Here is a 7490-nt window from a genome sequence, read left to right as displayed (position 1 = left end):
AGCAGACCTTGCCAAAGAGGTCTCTCTGGTAGGCCCAGAGCTTCACATTAATGTCTGGTTCTGGGCTGGTTCTGGTGCACTGGTCTACACGTGGGCTAGCGGTACTCTCCGGAAAACACAATCGCCTCTATTCTTGGAACCTCGGGGTCATGGGGCCCAGTGGCTATGACCGTGGAACCCACTGAGCGGCCCGAAGCTCGACATTCTAACGGAACAACAGTGAGGAGGGTTCCATTTGCCGTCCGCTAATTATGGTTCATTTTTTCCTCTTCGATAAGTAAACGTTAAGTATTCGTGAAATGAGCACTAAAGCCTCCTTAACAGTGTTTTCACAGCTGGGTTGGACCCTCCCACTGCACGACAATAAAAAAAGCCCTTCCTGAATCAATGTTAACATGGGAAGCCAGTATCGTCATACTTGGCAGCTCCGCAGTGCCGCTAAACACCTAGTGAACCCGGCGCTGAGAAAGAAATCTGTAAACCATTCAGTTCTGCACATACACAAGTAGCCTCAGATTTTTAACTGGTGACACATGGATATTCAATCATACTCCCTTGCCGACCACTCTCTCTCACTCTGTGTGTGCAGTATGTGTCTCTCTCTCTGGTTCTCTTTCTCTCCCTCTCTCCCCTTCTCTCTCTCTCTCTCCCTCTCTCTTTCTCCCACACTCTCTCTGCATTTGTTTTTTCTGGTAGGAATGTAAAAACGCTTTTTGAATATTAGCTGCTGGAGTGAATTTCCTGCTTCTGATTTTGATAGCTTGACAGTTTCTGTAAGTGACATGAAAACATGGCTGGATCTTCAGCTGGCTGTGGGAGATTTGAGTGTGTGTGTGCGTGCGTGGGTGTGTGTGTGAGCGTTTGTGCGTGTGTGCGTGTGTGTGCATGCGTGTGTGTGTGTATGTGTGTGTGTGCGTGTGTGCGTGTGTGAGTGTTTGTGCGTGTGTGCGTGTGTGCGTGCCTGTGTGTGTGCATGTGTGTGTGTGTCTGTGTGTGTGTGTGTGCGTGTGTGCGTGCATGTATTCTTTGAGCCAGTCTCCTATCAGGAAACATGTAAAGGGGTGACTGGAATGATTCATTTCTGCTGAGATAAAATGTGGGGTTGTCTTTGTAATATATTCTTGTCCCTGTGACCTGTTTAAAATCAAACTGTGTCATAGCCTTCTCTCATAGATCTCTGAGCTTTTCAGAAACCATTATTAATTAATGTTCATTATTCAGACATATTATTGCAATATGAATATGTGAAGATTGAAAGATTTTTTGCCTCAATTAAACAGCATTTTGATATAGTATTCACAAATGCTTTAACTTAAATCTACATGTTTTGTTTTATTGTATTTTTGGAAATGTTAACTTCATTGACACTGCCGTTATGCTCCATAAATATCATGTAAGTCCTATTCCCCGAGTTGCTTTACATCAGAGCCTGCATGCCATGTAAGAAACATGCTGTGAATTGTGTTTCTCCAAATGCAAACACTTATCCAATCAAGACTATCTGTCATCATTAGAATGCCTGAGCAGAGACACTTGACACGCTGTATGTGACAGTGGGAGTGGCTGGGGGAAGATGAATGCACTGCTCCCCCTTTTGGCCACTGTGAGAGCTTGCCACACAGACGAAAAAAAAAAAAAAAGAAACCAGCAGGACCTTCAGGGCAACAGACAATGTAAGCCTTGCCTATAGGCACACGCACCTGATCCTGATTAGTAATCAGCCCAGGTGTGTCTCGTTGTCTTCGCTTGGCTCTCTTTAAAAGCACAGACTTCTGTGCTTTTAGATTGCTGGAACGTGCTGTGTGTCTTCATTTTGAGCCTGCGCTGGTTTTTTGAGGGTCATTTTAGGTTTGTTTTGATATTTATTCACTGTTCCTTCCACCTTAAAAGGGGAACAAAACAGCCAAGTGGGTAATTTGCAGTCCTGTGTGTGAGTATTCTTAGTCACTATTTGGCGGACCAGACCTGGCACTGTACAACGTATGCTATTAGCTGCCATTACTGAGTGGCGTTTTTGTACCCAGTGCCTAGATCAGGCTTCCTGAATGTGGGTATGTTGTCATGCTGTTCTTGCTTCTGAACAGCCGGTATTATTCTCCAAATTAAGTATACCGTATGCCTCTCTCTCCTGTACTGACCTTGGATCAGCCATTCACACAACAGAAGTCCCTCCAGCCCTGCAATGCGTAGGACTGTAATGACCTTCCCAGAGAATGGACGATGACATGACTGCAAGAAACCACCATTAAGGGCCCGTGACTGACTGTCTTCAGTCTGGTATTATGAATGGGATGGAATACCCATCAACCACCGCTGTACAGTACGCGCCCAATCGCGTGGGCCAGGGGCGGGCCAGGGTCGGCCACATCTGCCTAAATAGCATCCTGGCTCACCCGTTTACCTTGGCTGAACCACCACACCCAGGTGTCTTGGCAGTTCTGGCCCACCTAGCTCTATGCAGGCCGAATTATACGAGCTACGTTGCAGATGTGACCTGGTTTGATCCTGCTATTTCCTGCAAAGAAGCAATGTTTTACGCTGCATGAGAATTACTTTCCATGCAAGAAAAATGTTTAACTTTAAATTGCTTGCATTGTTCTTGCACCTTCTATTGCATTTAGGGGAAAGTATAATTCATTTGGTTTTACAATCTTTTTAAAATGTTAATTTCACTAAATCCAGAGGTCACCCAAAAAGCACAAATGAAACTATTGTCTTTAAACTGAGTGCTGACCTGTCACAAGCCTCTGCAGCTTTACTACCACTGAATGGTCCCAGAGAAAGACATGGAAAAGGCACGCCACGAATGGTTCAGCTGGAATGCTTCTGTTATTTTTTCCGCAGAGTGCTATCTGTCACAAGGTTTTTCAGGGGTGGAGACAGAGCTAGGGGGTAGGGCGGTGGAGGAGTCCGTTATCCCCCCCCCTCCCCCCTCAGGGACTCTTTACGCCCTTCCTGATCTCACGCCATGGTTGTACAGCACAAACCTCCTCCTAACCCCCCCACCCCCCTCAGTGGGTAAAGAGTAATTATACCTGTCTCCTGCAACCTCTACCTGTGTCCATTTGGGCCCAAGAGTCATTAAAAAGTTCTACTGCCCCTGATAAGAAATACAGCTCCTGTTTAGGCCCACATTTGTGTTGTTTTTGGTCTAAAGCAAAAAACAAGGCTTTCTAAAGAGGGAATATCAGTACCTTAATCAAAATGTCTCTATAGCACCTATCATAACCGACCTTTGAACCATGAGAAAACCTTGTGAACATTCAGAGGTAGGCAGTCCAACGCTCTCTTTGTGCTTGTGACAGCGTTTTGTGGTATGTTGTTCAAACTTGTGTTTGTGTCCGACTAGTTCCACTTTTCCAGCAAATAAGATTCATTGGTTTATCTGCAGTTAACATTTGTCTACATACAGCATTTTGGTATGGAAAAAAAAATTCTCTTTGAGTAAAGACCCTGCCTCATCTTGAGTGATTACATGATCTCTGACAGTATTAAACAATATCATTGTTTAATCAGTGGCATTATGGTTTTGTTTGTTTTTTTTACTTACATAGTTTGATCCCTATGTCGTACGTTCTAACACTCTGAGTCTGGTAAAATGTCTAGGACTAATTTGCGGTTGATGTACAGAAAGCATGCAGTTGTGATGGGTCCTGCAGCTGTTGGTCGGTGTAGGTAGGCTGACGGTCTGATCGCAGAGGCGCCTAGCAACAAAGCTGGGGCTTGACACATGAGTGGCCCCGGCGGTCCGGGGGCTGGAATTCCCCAGCGCGGGCCGTAGATCACGGGCCCAGCGGCTCTGGGAGGATGATTGGCCGGGTGCACTTGTGACCCGGGTGTCGAGGGCGGGCGCCCCGACATCGCTCCCCGCAGGTTGCTGCTGCACATGTTTCCGTCCCCGGAGCCTCCCCGTAACGCACGTGGCGCGATGTGGCCCGAGTCTCACACACACCGCGGTGTTGCTTTCCCCCGGAGAAAGCAATAGACACACTTCCCTCCCTAACCACACCCCCCCCCCCCCAAAAAAAACCCAACAAAAAACAAAAAAAACAATATTCTCACACCAGAGGCATTCAACACAATTCACATACACAGCACACATTACACATTTAGTCCATAATTCCTGATGTTTACATTTTATAAGGCTTGTACTCTAAGTTAAACATAAAGCCATACAGTAAATCCATCTCTTTACATATTGTGGCTTAGCTGGAAAGCCACAATATGTGTCTTTCCAAGCATATGTAACAGGCATATTATTGCATAGTATGCCTGTTACGCATGCTTGTTTCCAGTAATATTCCTGTTTGCTGAAGGAAAGAGTTTACCTCTGAATGCACAGTGGCAATGCCCAAGACAGCTCCTCATGCAGATCATAGACACAAGGCCCTTTAGTTAGCTAAAGCACAGTAGAGGACCCGTGCAGTATGAGGACCATGTAAAAATACCCACCTAAAAGTGGACATTACTTCTTGGGTAAAAATAAATTCCACAGGGGATACTGTTAACTGTCATCCCTGCCCATACATATGTCCCCTGTGTGGCAATGGGCTTGATGGTACTTTCTGTACTGAGATCCCATCTCTGTCTGTAACTATCTCTGCTGTCACCTTGTCTGAATATGGAAAACATGCATACAAAGGGCAGACTATCTACTCTCCTCTTTTAAAAAAATAAAATAAAAAAACAACAATGTAATAAAATACAGTAGATAAGTGACCTGAGTTGGTGACCTTGTTCATTGGCTTGTTGAGCCAATCACACCCCGTGTACTTACGCAGACACACGAGCAGACCTCATTACAGCATCGCATTTAAATTCCTAATGTGCCATTTTACTTTCACTATTCATATGAAAAAAAACAGGATTACCAAAATCGCTGCTGTGAACTCCTACTAAAATATTATTTATTGTGCTACAGTGACAGCAACAGAAATGCATGTGAACTTCATATATCATACTTGTGCATGTGACTGCAAAGCTGTCAGGCGAACAAAGCCCTGAAAACAAATGTTACAACCAAATAAATGAGATATAACAACTCTGCACCGTGAAGAATACCTGAGGTTTGACGGGAATAATTTGCCGTCACATGTAAGAGCGATGTGAATTATGAATAATGGTGCTGTTACTGTCATGAGAATAAGCAGTAAAACCATTTGCTGAAATGCATTTTTTTTTACTTTGGATTTTTAGCTGTTTTTCTGTGGTGAATCTAACTGGTTTTCCAAGTGTGTGCCAGCACATAAACCTCTGCAGATTAAATAATCTGTTTCATTCAATTCAGGCCTTTCAAATTACTGCAGTACCTACTCCTTAATTTGATCTGAACGTTCAATGCAATCTTTAAAATAATATTACAATTTACAACCCTAAATTCATACTGCGATACCACTATTGTGTAAACTGAAGAATGTACTTTGGCATAGGCTGGTTCTGCTATCCAGTTGTAGCTTCTGCAATTAAATAAAAACAGCTACACAAAGCATCATTTTTCAAAAAGGTGACCAGGGAATTATATCTCCCTGGATTGAACATGAATGCAATAATCTGATTCGTTTCAGTTAAACCACTCAAATCTGAAAGTGATGCAAACATTTTAAAGCCTGCCAATGCAATGCATTGGGGAGTAAAATGAACATGGAGGAATTCAAATATTTGACATGGCCTGGACCGAGGCCTCATAATTTAATTTATTTATTATGTGCTTATGATGAAATATGAATTATTAACTGTTTCACCTACACAAAAATATTGTCCATTTTGGCAACATAATTGATAAATGAGTAGTTTGTATTCACAACTGTGCTCTGTTGATGAAACTCTTTTGCTGCACATGTGGTACAAATATGCTTCATGTTTAATGTTACAGCTCATAATCAGAGATAATATGATATTGCTGTTAAACATACGTAGCATAGGCTTTTTTTCTTGCTACCATGCTTATCCTTGTCTTTGTTGTTGCTATCTTCAGTCTACTATCTTTATTCTTAAACATACCATTTGTCCATAGTGCATGTCTTTACATGAAGGTAGACATTTGCTGTCCAATGCGACAACCAGAGACACATCCAGGATGTCAGTTCCAGTCCTATATCTTTCTTCATTCAGGGATCTGTGCAAATGTGCAAGAGCTGGTCCTGCTTATTCTCAGCTGAAATGTAATCTTGCAAGGCACCCGACTCAACCAGGACCTAGGAAAGCAGGCTGCAAACCCGCAGGACTCTCTGGGCCTTTGGAAAAAGAGGCCTTCAACCGTTGGCAGGAAGACTGGTTATGGTATAGGGATATTTAGCAAACACCAACAATATTACATGTAGGGCCGGCCAATGGTTTTGTAAATTAACTAGTCCAATAGTATTTCATGGCATGTGGTAGATAAAGACTCAGACTCATTCTGCTGAGGGGCTTGTCCTTAATTTGAGAGAAGAATCTGAGCATGTATTGTTGTTGTTGTCTTTGTTGTTGTTGCACATTGGTTCATATTAGTCATTACATGTCTGAGTGGGCCAAGTATATGAATCATAACCTCAACCACAAATTTAGACAATAAGTCCATCCTACTGCAAATGGAAAAATGACTTCTCAGAGTGTTTACAGCACGAAAGAGCGACATTTTCCCAGTTTTACTTGCTTGGGAAATCCGTTGGGACTTGAATTTGAGTGTGAATCAATGGGTCTCTCTTCAGGCCACATTTTTAATTCTTTATGTAAAAAATGTATTATCCTTGTAGTCCTAGGATAAAAAAATAAAGCATTTACAATCCAGCCAGCCTGTTTTCCCTTCAGGACACTGACTCGAACAATCAGAGTTCATCCAAACAGCCACTCATTCTAAATGTGTGATGTCCCTGTTGCATTCGTATTGGTGGCGTGTGCGCGCTGAAACTATGCAAGCCGTCCCAGAGGTCTGTTTGCTCTTCAGTGTTAATGAGCAGCAAAAGTAAGACACATCTGTAATACGCATGTTATATATCCTTGCCTTATGTATTCATTAGAAGCTTCTCTGGTAATGAGTGTAGGTGTCATTGTTTACTACACACGGGCTGAGACAACGCCCCGGTTCGATCATTATTTTTTCGCGTCGTGGGATTAGAGACTTTTCGGAACACGCTCCAAATGGCTGCTTCTTGTTGCCGTGTTGTTTTATTTCTTTGTTTGGAGACTTGCCGTAACGAATCTCCAAAGGGCTCCTTTTCAGCTCGCAAGACCCTGGGGTGCACAGGATTTTGGGATGCCCTGTACTTTCAATACGTGGACTGGATATGGAGCCTGTTGCTTGTGTTTACTGTACCTCACAGCGGTACTCCAGTGCTTGTGTGCACTAGATTCAGAGATAGCCAGAAGTGTGGGCAGAAACTCCACAAGATGCTGTCCATACTCAGGCCTTGGGTTACAACAGGCGTCTGGAGAAAGACATGTTGTTTTATCAAGGTTCCTAAGTAACAAACAGCACAAATGATTAATACATTCCAAACAGATCTTCCCAT

The 7490-nt window shown here is 43.2% G+C and overlaps 1 long non-coding RNA gene across 1 annotated transcript; it reads left to right on the top strand.

Annotated features, from left to right (window-relative positions):
* Positions 1 to 1796: 1796 nt before the first annotated feature.
* Positions 1797 to 4907, top strand: LOC135254773 (uncharacterized). The gene is made up of 2 exons (XR_010329959.1): positions 1797 to 2047; positions 2149 to 4907. It is a non-coding gene; the product is annotated as an uncharacterized LOC135254773 (long non-coding RNA).
* Positions 4908 to 7490: the final 2583 nt, after the last annotated feature.

Source organism: Anguilla rostrata, chromosome 5 (assembly GCF_018555375.3).
Source record: "Anguilla rostrata isolate EN2019 chromosome 5, ASM1855537v3, whole genome shotgun sequence".
Taxonomy (NCBI): Eukaryota; Metazoa; Chordata; class Actinopteri; order Anguilliformes; family Anguillidae; genus Anguilla; species Anguilla rostrata.
The sequence above is the reverse complement of the archived record's forward strand: the minus strand, read 5'-3'. Positions and strand labels throughout refer to the sequence as shown.